The sequence below is a fragment of the Schistocerca gregaria genome, chromosome 8 (assembly GCF_023897955.1).
Source record: "Schistocerca gregaria isolate iqSchGreg1 chromosome 8, iqSchGreg1.2, whole genome shotgun sequence".
In the NCBI taxonomy this organism is placed as follows: domain Eukaryota; kingdom Metazoa; phylum Arthropoda; class Insecta; order Orthoptera; family Acrididae; genus Schistocerca; species Schistocerca gregaria.
Window position 1 is genome coordinate 95,906,403 of NC_064927.1, and position 12,937 is coordinate 95,919,339.

At 41.7% G+C, this 12,937-nt stretch overlaps 1 pseudogene; it reads right to left on the minus strand.

Annotated features, from left to right (window-relative positions):
• Positions 1 to 4,754: 4,754 nt before the first annotated feature.
• Positions 4,755 to 5,258, minus strand: LOC126285036 (mesencephalic astrocyte-derived neurotrophic factor homolog; annotated as a pseudogene).
• Between the last annotated feature and the right edge of the window lie 7,679 nt (positions 5,259 to 12,937).

A 12,937-nucleotide genomic window follows, 5' to 3' on the forward strand; every position in this document is an offset into this window, starting at 1 on the left:
TTGATGTCTTGTTATATACTGTATTACTGACATCAAATGCCATACCATTTGGCTGCATCTGTCAGTATAATATATCTCATACTACTGCGTACACATTGCTCATATCTATTCCAACATCTTGTGTTAATTTTCATAAAAATATTCAGGGCTTTATTAATTTTCACTATGTAGACATCCTGGCACAGACGCGTGATACCATGATAGAGATAAGCCCATCTAAAGACAACACTGCTGACCCTTCCAAAGCAGAAGATGCCATGGACGCGATTCGGCTACAAGTAGCTGAACTAGCCAGGCTAGTAGCAGAGCGTCAGGGACAGCGGCTAAGAGCCATTTCCGACGACAGCGTTCCACGAGCCAAAGTAGACGCTCACATGCACAAACAAACATACGCTGACGAAACGAAACATTATGACCACTGTTAAATGAGAGACGTAGGGGCACGTGAACGGGTAAGGAAAGCATATAAGCGGAGTGTAGAGGAATGAAGAACCATTCTAGCGACGGTACGGGCTCGCAAATAGGGAAACATTTACGCAACAATGACAGCGCCCATATTTTTGTGTTGCGGTACATGGGAACGAGAATCTGGGAAACAACAAAGCAGGTTAGAAGTCCGCACTGTCGTGAGGGTCTATAGAAAGAAGTTGAAGGACGATGAAATCGCTGGTGAGCTGAAACGTTCTCAACATTCTCGTCTCGTCCCAGAACGTGGAGATCGGTGGCCTGCCCGATCCGATATTTTAAGCGGGATAGGGGACGATGTGTCGCAGATGTGACGACGCCGAATAGTGGCAGTGCGAGTAGCAGCGCTTTCGAGCAGACTGCTCACTGCTCACTGCACCCAGCTCAAATGGGACTGCACCAGCTGACGCCTACATGTTAACATGTTCATGCAATGACATTGACCATTATTATTTCAGTGGGCATGAGATCATCGAGACTGATCCGTGGATCGTTGGAAACGTGTCCTCTTGTATGATGAATCTTGCTGCACCAGGTCGAAGGTAGTGTCTGCAGATGCCATCGTCCGAGCACACTTCTGCTCGAAACATGCACCACACCGCGGCATAAGGTGCGAGTATAACGCTGTGGGGGATATTCGATTTGGCTTGCACGGGGTCTGTGCTCGTAATTGCAGGCACGATGATGATTGTGGACTACATGAAAATTGTTGCGGACCACTTACATTCCTCTACGTTAGATGTGTCCCCCCCAAAAGGTGATCTTCATCAAGACAATCGCCCACGTCAAGTATACTTGAGGAGCACCGTAGCGAGCTCACACTGACCACCAAATCCGCCTGATCTGAATCCGAAGGACCAGATACGGCAAGCGGGTCAGCCATCCTGTCTTACAGTCCGCAGGTGCGGGTTCGTATGGTGATTCAGTGCTGCTGACATGCTTCACGCGTTGTTGGACCGCGACCTTTATCTTAATATGGCGTCCTATCTGATCTAGGGAAACAGCCACTCATTTAATACAAGTCTGTGCAAGTGTGTGCTAATATGGGTTAAAAGTTTTGGAGGTCTAAAGCAATAGAAACAACTGACCGGTGATGTATTGTCCTCTCAATTGAATCTTTCTTACCTTTCTGCGTTGAAGGAGATGCAACTCCTTTTGCCTCCTGTACTCTGTGACGCAGATAGGTCGTCATGTTCAATCTTCAAACTTTTTGTATGCCTTTGCAGTAAGAACTTTCAGAAATGTTCAGTTGGTCAATCTAAAGTATTAAAGTATAACAATAATTCCAGAGAACAAGTTTAAGTAAATTATAGCGTGTTTTTCTTCTGCGTCAAGACGAAACATAATAATAATAATAATAATAATTTCGCTTTCAGAGAATTTTTTGTCTTGGTTTCTCCACCGACTTTTACGACTGTTTGCTAATGCTGAGCAGAAGTGATAACTGCAAAACATAATGTGTTACCCTAAAAGCTTGAATGGTTAGTTTACCTTAATGTTCCAGAACATCCTTAAAATTCAACTGTAGCACACTAATAAGCGTTAAAACTGGGTGCAGAAAAAAATACAACGAAAAGTAGACATAAAATGTAACTATCTTATTGACAAGCACTGGATATGTTGTGATCATGCTCTTAGATGGTACTGAGACATACTACGCAACTTTGCTGAAGTTGCCTACTGATTACCTACAACACAGTATTTATGGCACATTCTCATACACACTGAACCTCTCATTCACACGAAAACATGCAGGTTGGCACCGAAAAGCTACTGGTGGTCACATAAGATTTTTCCGTATTGCTTGTTCGGGGTGTCTGCCATACCACGGACAGTAGTCTAGCCTACAAAATACTTTAATCAGAAGCCAAAAACCTATATTTTTAAGAGAACTAGAAAACTAAAGCTGGAATGAACTCTGTAGATAAATCATTGTAAATGAGAAAGTCTCTAAGTTCTCGACACTATTTGAATTCAACTTTGAAAACAGATTTCTAGAAACAGCCAAATCAGTACCAATAACGGAGAAAAAACAATGAATAACAGATAATATCAAGAGCTGATTTGGGAAACCAGTCCTGACCAAAGAAGGTAAAGTTGAAAAGTGGAAGGAGCATGTCGAGAGACTATACAAAGAACATGAATTCGAAGGCAATATTATAGAAGTGGAAGAGGACGTAGATGAAGATGAGATGGGAGACATGAGACTGCGAGCACAGGTTGATAGAGTACTGGAAGACCTAATTCGAAACAAGACCCAGGGAGCAGACGACATTCCGTCAGAACTGGTGACACCCTTGGTAGAACCAGCCATCACAGAACTCTTCCATCTGGGTTGCAAGATGTATGAGGCAGGCGAAGTACCCACAGAGTTGTAATTCCAGTTCGAAAGGAAGCAGGTACTGGCAGGTCTAAATATTACCGAACCATCAGCTTAATAAGTCATGATTTGAAAATACTAATGCGAATTCCTTACAGAATAATGTAGAAACAGGGGGAAGGCGATCTCAGGGAAAATAAGTTGGGTCCTGGGGAGAGGCAGGAACATGCAAGGCGATACTGAACTTACGGCTTATTTCAGAATATAGGCTTAGAGAAAGATTTTGACAAAGTTGACCGAAATATTCTCTTTGAAGTTCTGAAAGTAGGAGGGTACAAATCAGGGAGCGTATGGCTTTTTACGGAAACCAGATGGCACTCGTCACAAGAGTCGAGGGGTATGAAATGGTAGCAGCACTTGAGAAGGGAGTGAGACAGAGTTGCGGCCTATCACTGCTGTTGTGCATTGAGCGAGCTGTAAGCGATACCAAAGAAAAATTTAGTCTACGAATTGAGGTCCAGTGAGAAGAAATGAATACTTTGAGGTTCGCACAAAACCCTGTAATTCTGACAGAGACACAAAGAACGTGGAAGAATAGTTGAACGAAATGGACAGTGTCTTGAAAGGAAGATATTAGATGAACATCAACAGAAGCAAAACAATGGTAAAGGAATGTAGTCGAATGAAACAAAGTGATGCTGAGGGAAACAGGTTAGGAAACGAGGGAGTTAAAGCAGTGGATGAGGTTTGCTGTTTGGGTAGAAAAATAACTGACGATGGCTGATGTAGAAATCATATGAAATGTGAACTGGCAATGGCAAGAAAATCGTTTCGGGAGAATAGAAATTTGTTGACATTAAATACAAATTTAACTGGTAGGAAGTCTTTTACGAAGGAATCTCTATGGAGTGTAGCCATGTATGGAAGTGAAATAAGGACGATAAACAGTGTAGACAAGAAGAGAATACAAGCTTTTGAAAATTGGTGCTACAGAATAATGCCGAAGATTAGATGGGTAGATCATGTAACTGCTGATGAGGTACTGTATAGAATTGAGGAGAAAAAAAGTTTATGGCACATCTTGACTAGAAGAAGGGATCGGTTGATAGGACACATTCTGAGACATCAGGTGAACGCCAGTTTAGCACTGGAGGGACGTGTGTGAGTATAAGGGGGGCAGCGCGGAGGCGGGGGGAGGGGGTTAAAAATTGTAGAGGGAGGCAGAGAGATGCAAAAAATGTCGTGTGACTAGGGCCAGGAGCAAGTCTTTCGATTTGACGCCACTTCGGCGATTTCTGCGTCGGTAGGGATGAAATTATGATGATTAGGACATCACAAAACCCAGTCTCTGAACGGAAAAAATCTCCGAACCAGCCGAGTATCGAACTCGGGCCCTTGGGATTGACATTCTGTAGCGCTGACGACTTTTTTTCTGTAGTCATTGTCCTTTATTCCATCACTGTGCAATGAAATAACAAAACAAAAAAGTGCATCCTTTACAAAGATGGCATTTTAGAAATTGTGTTGCATGAAACTTCTCAACAGGAAAAAAATAACAATACATTAATATGAAAGTTAAATACTTAATACATTCTTTTAAATGAAAGTCGCTGACAAAAACATATCTCCCTTACAAATAATCTGTAATTAACTATAAGGCAGAGAGAAACTTTCAACATCTGCTGCACAGTTAGGAATTCTATCTTTGGTAAACAAATGCAAATATCTGGCGTTCAGAAATAATGAGTCTAACGAAAGGTCCTTCATGTCATTTAAGCACAAACATACACACTGCGATAAGTTACATACACATCATCTCTCCAGGCTCAGCACATTTCCTTTCTTAAGGTATTTGGAAACAATGGGTAATGCTACCTAAAATATAGTCAGCACAAAAGTCTTAACATAATTTTTTTGTATAAAACAATTAAATCAGATCCACCTGAGGAAAGAACAGGTTTAATTTTTATTAAAGTTCCTGACGGAGATACTGGGGTTTAAGCTTCTCTATCCTCTTGATGAAATCTGTTTTTTCTATTCATCCTTCGCAGGTCTCATCCCAGTCACTGAGAATTTCCTTCAGGTCACGCACTTTCAGTTTCTTGAGGTCCACTGTTTTTAAGTCAATGGTCTTATCATAGCGTAAATCGCAAATCTGTGAAACTTTTTTCTTCAATTTTTCACACTCATTTTCACCTGGCATTGACCATGACACTGGCTTGGACATTTCTCCCAGTATTCCAGTCGCAGACTATTCGAGGCCACCCAAATACTAACAAAATCTGTTCTCTTTTCCTTTCGTTGCTTTGCAGAATTTTCTAAATTCATCTTCAATCAATGTCTGTTTGGATCTTACATCATCGCTTAGCTGACTGATAAACTTTTCCATTACTGTCACACACACTTCGCAATCTCATTTCTTCAGACAGGAACCACACCCAAGAAGATCCAGGAGAAATAAATAGAAAGTCATTGTCAAATTTCTCTATGCACCCATTGTTGTATTAATCCAGACACCAAAATACCGGATATTTGACGTCACTCTCACACTTCTGCACTCACCACTCAGCTACCGGGGTCGGAGGACAGAGAGATGAATACATTAAGCAAATTCAGTCGGACTGAAGACCACTACAAGAACAACAACAGCTATTATGAACTCTTTCCCAGACCCTGAAGTGCCTCAGTTCCATGAAAAAAAGTGGTGAGATAGCGCATTATTCCGAGTTAATCATTGCTTCCAGAGAAGTACCTGGCACTACGGTACCTTTACGCTGCAGCCTCGGTGCTGGCTGCAGCTGTCCACATGTCGAGCAGGGTGCTCGCAGCGTCAAACGCAGCATTTCTGGAGTAGCCTTGAAGCAGCCAATCACGGATGAAGTTCCACGACATACCGCAACGTTCGCAGCGCGAAAATCGCAGCGAGCCGTTTGGCAAGCAGAGGTGGTGCAGGTGAAATGGACTTCTAAAAGGTCCCTCACACATTCAATAACATTGTCAGACCGTCAAGACACTGACCGTCCGAGGGCGTGTACTGATGATTGTCAATGCTAGTAGTATGGACGAGCAATATTGATGACCTCTAAAATATTCTCAGTATTGGCAATACATAACGAACGTGTGAGGTCAAGTATTGACGGATTTATAATATTCTCCATTCAGATGTTGACAGCTTCAAATATTAGCCACAAAGCGTTAGTGTACACTGTTCGTTTTCAATCTGCCTTTGTTCATATCATGCCTCATATTCAATTTTTCAAGTCGTCTTTTAACATAAAACAGTTTTAATGGACCTATGCGAGGGCATTCATCGCGCATACCACTTTAGGATGGTCAGAGGAGGATTCTCCATGACACTGCTTGCTTTAGGATAGTACCGGTTGCTGAATTACGTAGCATTTTGGAAAAACGCTTTCGCTTCGAAAATTAGCCATATATTTGCAATGAATAGATCTGCGAAATACATGTCAGTTTCGCAAAATTATTACAAAAATCCAGTTTCCTGGACACATCCTCGGTAGGTGGATACAATTGCTTCACAGATTTGCGTAGAATTTTAGTATTTGTTTTTGCTGATATTACAGAACTAGACTTCGAGCATTCGAATGACCTGCATGTTGCCAGAAATCTCAGAATTACTCCTAATGTGTCGCTGACAGCGACTGCCTGTTTTATGTCGTTTCAACATTAATAACTTGTTGTACCGGTACGGTGCAGCACTCATCGGAAAAATGTATGAAATATTTCGGGTTCATGGTTCTGATTGTCAGTATATTAACATGTGGTCAGTCGCTCCTCTTTTTTCAACTATCCTCGAACTTATTTTCTCTTTTTCGCTGTCTTCTGTTGCTTCCAAGCTAATACAAACGCAACACACGCTTTCTTTTGGGTGTTTAACATCTTAGTCTTGTAAAACCGCGTTGTCAGCTGGCAATTTTTGTCAGTATTATTGATGGTATGAGGTCTCTTCAGTATACTGAAGATTTGACAAACTAGTATCCTCAATGAATAATGAACGTGTGCAATCCCCTTAAGACGTAGTGGGTTAGATTCGTCACCGCGCCAAGCCGGCGAGCAGCGAAGTGGCAGCGTAACGCACCTTTGCATGTGCATGTGCATGCCCCTTCCTCGACATGTGCAAGCGAGTTGTTCCACTCGCACCTGTATTCACGCTGAGCGTCTCTGTTTCGGTGTGGGGCAGGCTACGGCGGCACAGTTACTAACAGCAAGGCGTGCAGGTTGAATGAAGGTGCGCGACTTAAAACCGACACATGCGACCCTTGCCTCTTTAAGCAGTGGTTTCATGCGCTTAGTGCGTAGAGGAACTCGCATGGGTATTAAACGCACCTTTTAGAGTTTATTTTCCTGTAGCCGGAAAAGAGAAAAGGGAGGTTCTTCACACCCCCCCCCCCCCCCTCCCCTCGCAGCTGTGAATCGGCCAAGTATGCCATCAGTGTTGCAACTGTTTGTAATTCTTCTCCAGTGATATCGTCATCATAGCCGTCTGCTCTCTGGTATTTGTCTAATTGCTCTTTTATTTTACTTTAAGACTGGGTATATATGCTAACTTCGTCATTTTGCACTATTCTGCTTTTTTGCGATTATGTTCCTTTGCCTTTGCCGCCGTTGTTGGCTGTATGGCCCTTGTAATTCAGATCCAACAACGAAATATTTTTTTCAGTGTGCCATCAAAATTATACATTCACACTCCCTATAAATGTCAAGAGATGTATTAATTTTTACTCAATCTCTTTCACCCCACATACAGTATTTGCTATGACTGTATTGTCAAAATCTCAATTAGTTATACTGAGTATAAAATTTTACGTGAAAACTATAATAACTTCTGTTGTATTGCAAAACAGAGTAATATATTTGCATATTATCTCATCCGAAACTATAATTCAAATATCTGCCACGCAAATTGTTTATTTAAAATTACCAATGTCTTGGCAACAGTCCTCTGCTCACATAAAAGTAATCAGTTCAAAATTATTATTTACTTACGTTTTCCGGTGTAAGTGTTGCAGAAAGCGGGAAAGGGCGTATGGAGGACATAAGCGAAATGTGTATGCTTTATTTTATTTAAAAATATGTAAATGTATATGTGGGACAAATGCATTGAAGAGTCAAAGAAGCTGGTGCACCTGTCTAATACCGTGTAGAACCTCAACGAGAACGCAAAAGTACCGCAACACGACGTAGCATGGCCTTGACATCTGAAGTAGCTCTGGAGGGAACTGACACCATGAAACCTACAGGGTTGTCCATAAATCCGTAACAGCACGACGGGTAACATCGCTTCTGAACAACTCGTTGCAAGGCACCGGAGATATGCTCAGTAATGTTCATCTCTAGGGAGTCTGGTGGCCAGCGGAGGTGTTAAATTCAGAAAAGTGTTCCTGGAGCTACTCTATAGCAATTATGGACGTCTGGGTTGTCGCATTGTCCTACTGTAATTTACCAAGACCGTCTGGAAGCACAATGGACACGAAAGGATGCAGGTGATCTGACAGGGACATGCAGGGTCCATGAACTCATGAGGTTATCTCCATTCCTGTAAATGTCCATCCTCAATATAATCTGAAACGATACTCGTCCGACCCGTAACATGTTTCCAGTCATCAATAATCCAATGTCGGTGAGCCCAGGCGAAGCGTAAAGCTTTGTGTCGTGCAGTCGGCTCCGAAAGCCCATGTCGATGACATTTCGTTGAATGGTTCGCACGCTGACACTTGTCGATGGCCTAACACTGGAATCTGCAGTAATTGACGGAAGGGTTGCACTTCTGTCACGTTGAGAGATCCTCTTCAATCGTCGTTGGTCCACTTCTTGCAGGACCTTTTTCCGGCCACAGCGATGTCCGAGATTTCGTGTTTTACCGGATTCCTGATATTCACGATACACTCGTGAAATGGTCGTACGGGAAAATCCCCACTTCATCACTATCTCAGAGATGCTGTGTCCCAACGCTCTTGCATCGACTATAACACCACGTTCAAACTCACTGAAATCTTGATACCCTGACATTGCAGCAGCAGTAATCGATCTAACAACTGCGCCATACACTTGTCTGATATAGGCGTTGCGACCGCAGTGCTGTATTCTGCGCGTTTACATATTTCTGTATTTCAATACGCACGCCTATACCGGTTTCTTTGGCGTTTCAGTGTATTACACAATCAGGAGTCATGTGATGCATGCCCAGTGTGGTTGCTTACGTATGAAAGCAGCCAGAACGAAAGTTAGGAGTTTAAGGTATTAAAATTTTATTTCTGGGAGTAATTCAGACTGTTTTATTTTTATTTCAATTTAGTTTTGTAGATGTAGAAGGTCTTTATTATTTCACTGGACGAGTTAAAGATTACTGTGAGCATTTGAGAGCAGAAGCCAATACATATGCTATAAACGTAGGCCTCTCGTTGACCTATTTTCTAAGATAAGCCGTAGAGTAAGTATTGCCTCGCGTGTTCCTAAATTTCTTCGGAATCCAAACTGAACTTCCCCGAGGTCGACTTGTACCAGTTCTTCCACTGTTCTGTAGAAGATTCATGTTCGTACCTTGCAACCGTGACTTATTAAACTGATAGTTCCGAAATTTTTACACCTGTCAGCACCTGCTTTCTTTGGAATTGGAATTATTATGTTCTCCTTGACGTCTGAGGGTATTTGCTCTGCCTCATACATCTTGTTCACCAAATGGAAGAGTTTCGTCATGGCTGGCTCTCCCAGGCCTTTCACTATTTCTAACGGAATGTTGTCTACTCCCGCGGTCTTGTTTCGACTTAGGTTTTTCATGCTCTGTCAAATTCTTTACTACTATCATGTCTTCCATCCTATCTTCATTTACGTCCTTTTCCATTTCCATAACATTGCCCCCAAGTACATCACTCTTGTGTAGACCCTCTATATACTCCTTCCACCTTTCTGCTTTCCCTGTTTTGCTTAGAACTGGGTTTCCATCTGAGCTCTTGATATTCATGCAAGTCGTTCTTTTTTCTCCAAAGGTCTCTTTAATTTTCCTGTAGGCAGTATCTATCTTTCCCCTAGTGACATGCGCCTCTACATCCTTACATCTGTCCGCTAGCCTTTCCTGCTTAGCCATTTTGCACTTCCTGACGAGCTCATTTTTTAGACGGTAGTATTCCTTTCGGAATGCTTCATTAACTGCATTTTTAAGTTTTCTCGTTTCATCGATTTAATTCAGTATCTCTAGTATTATTCATATTTTCACCCCCCATGAATCATGGACCTTGTCGTTGGTGGGGAGGCTTGCGTGCCTTAGCGATGCAGATAGCCGTACCGTAGGTGCAACCACAACGGAGAGGTATCTGTTGAGTGGCCAGACAAACGTGTGGTTTCTGAAGAGGGGCAGCAATCTTTTCAGTAGTTGCAGGGGCAACAGTCTGGATGATTGACTGATCTGACCTTGTAACACTAACCAAAACGGCCTTGCTGTGCTGGTACTGCTAACGGCTGAAAGCAAGGGGAAACTACGGCCGTAATTTTTCCCGAGAGTATGCAACTTTACTCTATGGATAAATGATGATGGCGTCCTCTTGGGTAAAATATTCCGGAGGTAAAATAGTCCCCCATTCGGATCTCCGGGTGGGGACTACTCAGGAGGACGATGTTATCAGGAGCATGAAAGCTGGCGTTCTACGGATCGGAGCGTGGAATGTCACATTCCTTAATTGGACAGGTAGGTTAGAAAATTTAAAAGGGAAATGGATAGGTTAAAATTAGATATAGTGGGAATTAGTGAAGTTTGGTGGCAAGAGGAACAAGACCTCTGGTCAGGTGAATACAGAGTTATAAATACAAAATCAAACAGGACTAATGCAGGAGTAGGTTTAATAATGAATAGGAAAATAGGAATGCGGGTAAGCTACTACAAACAACATAGTAAACTCACTATTGTGGCCACGACAGACATGAAGCCCACGCCTACCACAGTAGTACAAGTTTATATGCCAATTAGCTCCGCAGTTAATGAAGAGATTTATGACATGTATGATGAGATAAAAGAAATTATTTAGATAGTGAAGGGAGACGAAAATTTAATAGCCATGGGTGACTGGAACTCGATAGTAGGAAAACGTAGAGAAGGAAACGTAGAAGGGAAATATGAAATAGGAGTAAGGAATGAAAGAGGAAGCGTCCTGGTAGAATTTTGCACAGAGCATAACTTAAACATAGCTAACACTTGGTTCAAGAATCATGAAAGAAGGTTGTACACACGGAAGAAACCCAGAGATACTCGAAGGTATCAGATAGATTATGTAATGGTAAGACAGAGATTCAGGAACCAGGTTTTAAATTGAAAGAACTTTCCAGGGGAAGATGTGGACTCTGACCATAATCTGTTCGTTATGAGCTGTAGATTAAAACTGAAGGAACTGCAAAAAGGTGGGAATTTAAGGAGATGGGACGTGGATAAACTGAAAGAACAAGAGGTTGTAGAGAGCTTCAGGAAGAGCATTAGGGAACGATTGACAAGAATGGGGGAAAGAAATACAGTAGAAGAAAAATGGGTAGCTTTCAGAGACGAAATAGTGAAAGTAGCAGAGGATCAAGTAGGTCAAAAGACGAGGGCTACTAGAAATCCTTGGGTAACAGAAGAGATATTGAATTTAATTGATGAAAGGAGAAAATGCAAAAACACAGTAAATGAAGCAGGCAAAAAGGAATATAAACGTCTCAAAAACGAGATCGACAGGAAGTGCAAAATGGCTAAGCCGGGGTGGCTAGAGGACAAATGTAAGGATGTAGAGGCGCATATCACTAGGGGTAAGATAGATACTGCCTACAGGAAAATTAAAGAGACCTTTGGAGAAAAGAGAACGACTTAAATGAATATCAAGAGCTCAGATGGAAACCCAGTACTAAACAAAGAAGGGAGAGCAGAAAGGTGGAAGGAGTATATAGAGGGTCTATACAAGGGCGATATTCTTGAGGACAATATTATAGAAATGGAAGAGAATGTAGATGAAGATGAAATAGGAGATATGATACTACGTGAGGAGTTTGACAGAGCACTGAAATACCTAAGTCGAAACAAGGCCCCGGGAGTAGACAACATCCCATTAGTACTAATGATAGCCTAGGAAAGAGCCAGGTCTAACAAAACTCTATCATCTAGTGAGCAAGATGTATGAGATAGGCGAAATACCCTCAGACTTCAAGAAAATATAACAATTCGAATTCCAAAGAAAGTAGGTGTTGACAGATGTGAATATTACCGAACTATCAGTTTAATAAGCCACGGCTTCACCATTTCATCTCCCAGACATACCTATTCTTCTTTTACTTTATTCCTTACCCTTCTACATGGCAATCGTACCCTAATGCTCCCTCTGAAACTCTCTACAACCTCTGGTTCTTTCACTTTATCCAAGTGCCATCTATTTAAAGTTTCTATGTTCTTGCAGTTCCTTCAGTTTTAATCCACAGTGCATAACGAATAAACTGTGGTCATCTGCCCATGGAAATATCCTACATTTTAAAATGTGGTTCCGAAATCACTGTCTCACCATTATATAATCAGTCTGAAACCTTCCAATGTCTCCATGTCTCTTCCACGAGTACAACCTTCTCTCAAGATTCATAAACCAATTTTTAGTTATGATTAAATTATGCTCTGTGCAAAATTCTTGGCGGCTTCCCTTTTCATTCCTTGCCCCGTGTCCATAATCACCTACCACTTTTCCTTATCTTTCTTTTCCTATTGTCAAATTCGAGTCCCCTTGACCATTAAATTTTCGTCTCCCTTAACTGTAAGAATAATTTCTTTTATCTCATCACACATTTCTTCAAACTCTTCATCATTTGTGAAGCTCTTTGGCATACAAACTTACGCTACTGTGGTAGGTGAGGGCTTTGTGTCTATCTTGGCTACAACAATGTGGCCACTATGCTGTTCGTAGTAGTTTTTCCGTGTTCCTGTTTGTTTTATTCATTATTATACCTGCTGCTGCATTACCCCTGTTTCATTTCGTATTATAACCCTGTATTTACCTGACTGGAAATTCTATTCCTCCTGCCACCGAACTTAACTAATTCCCAGTATATCTAATATAAACCTATGCATTTTCCTTTTTAAGTTTTCTAATACACCTGCCCGATTAAGGGATCTGTCATTCCAAGCTCCTA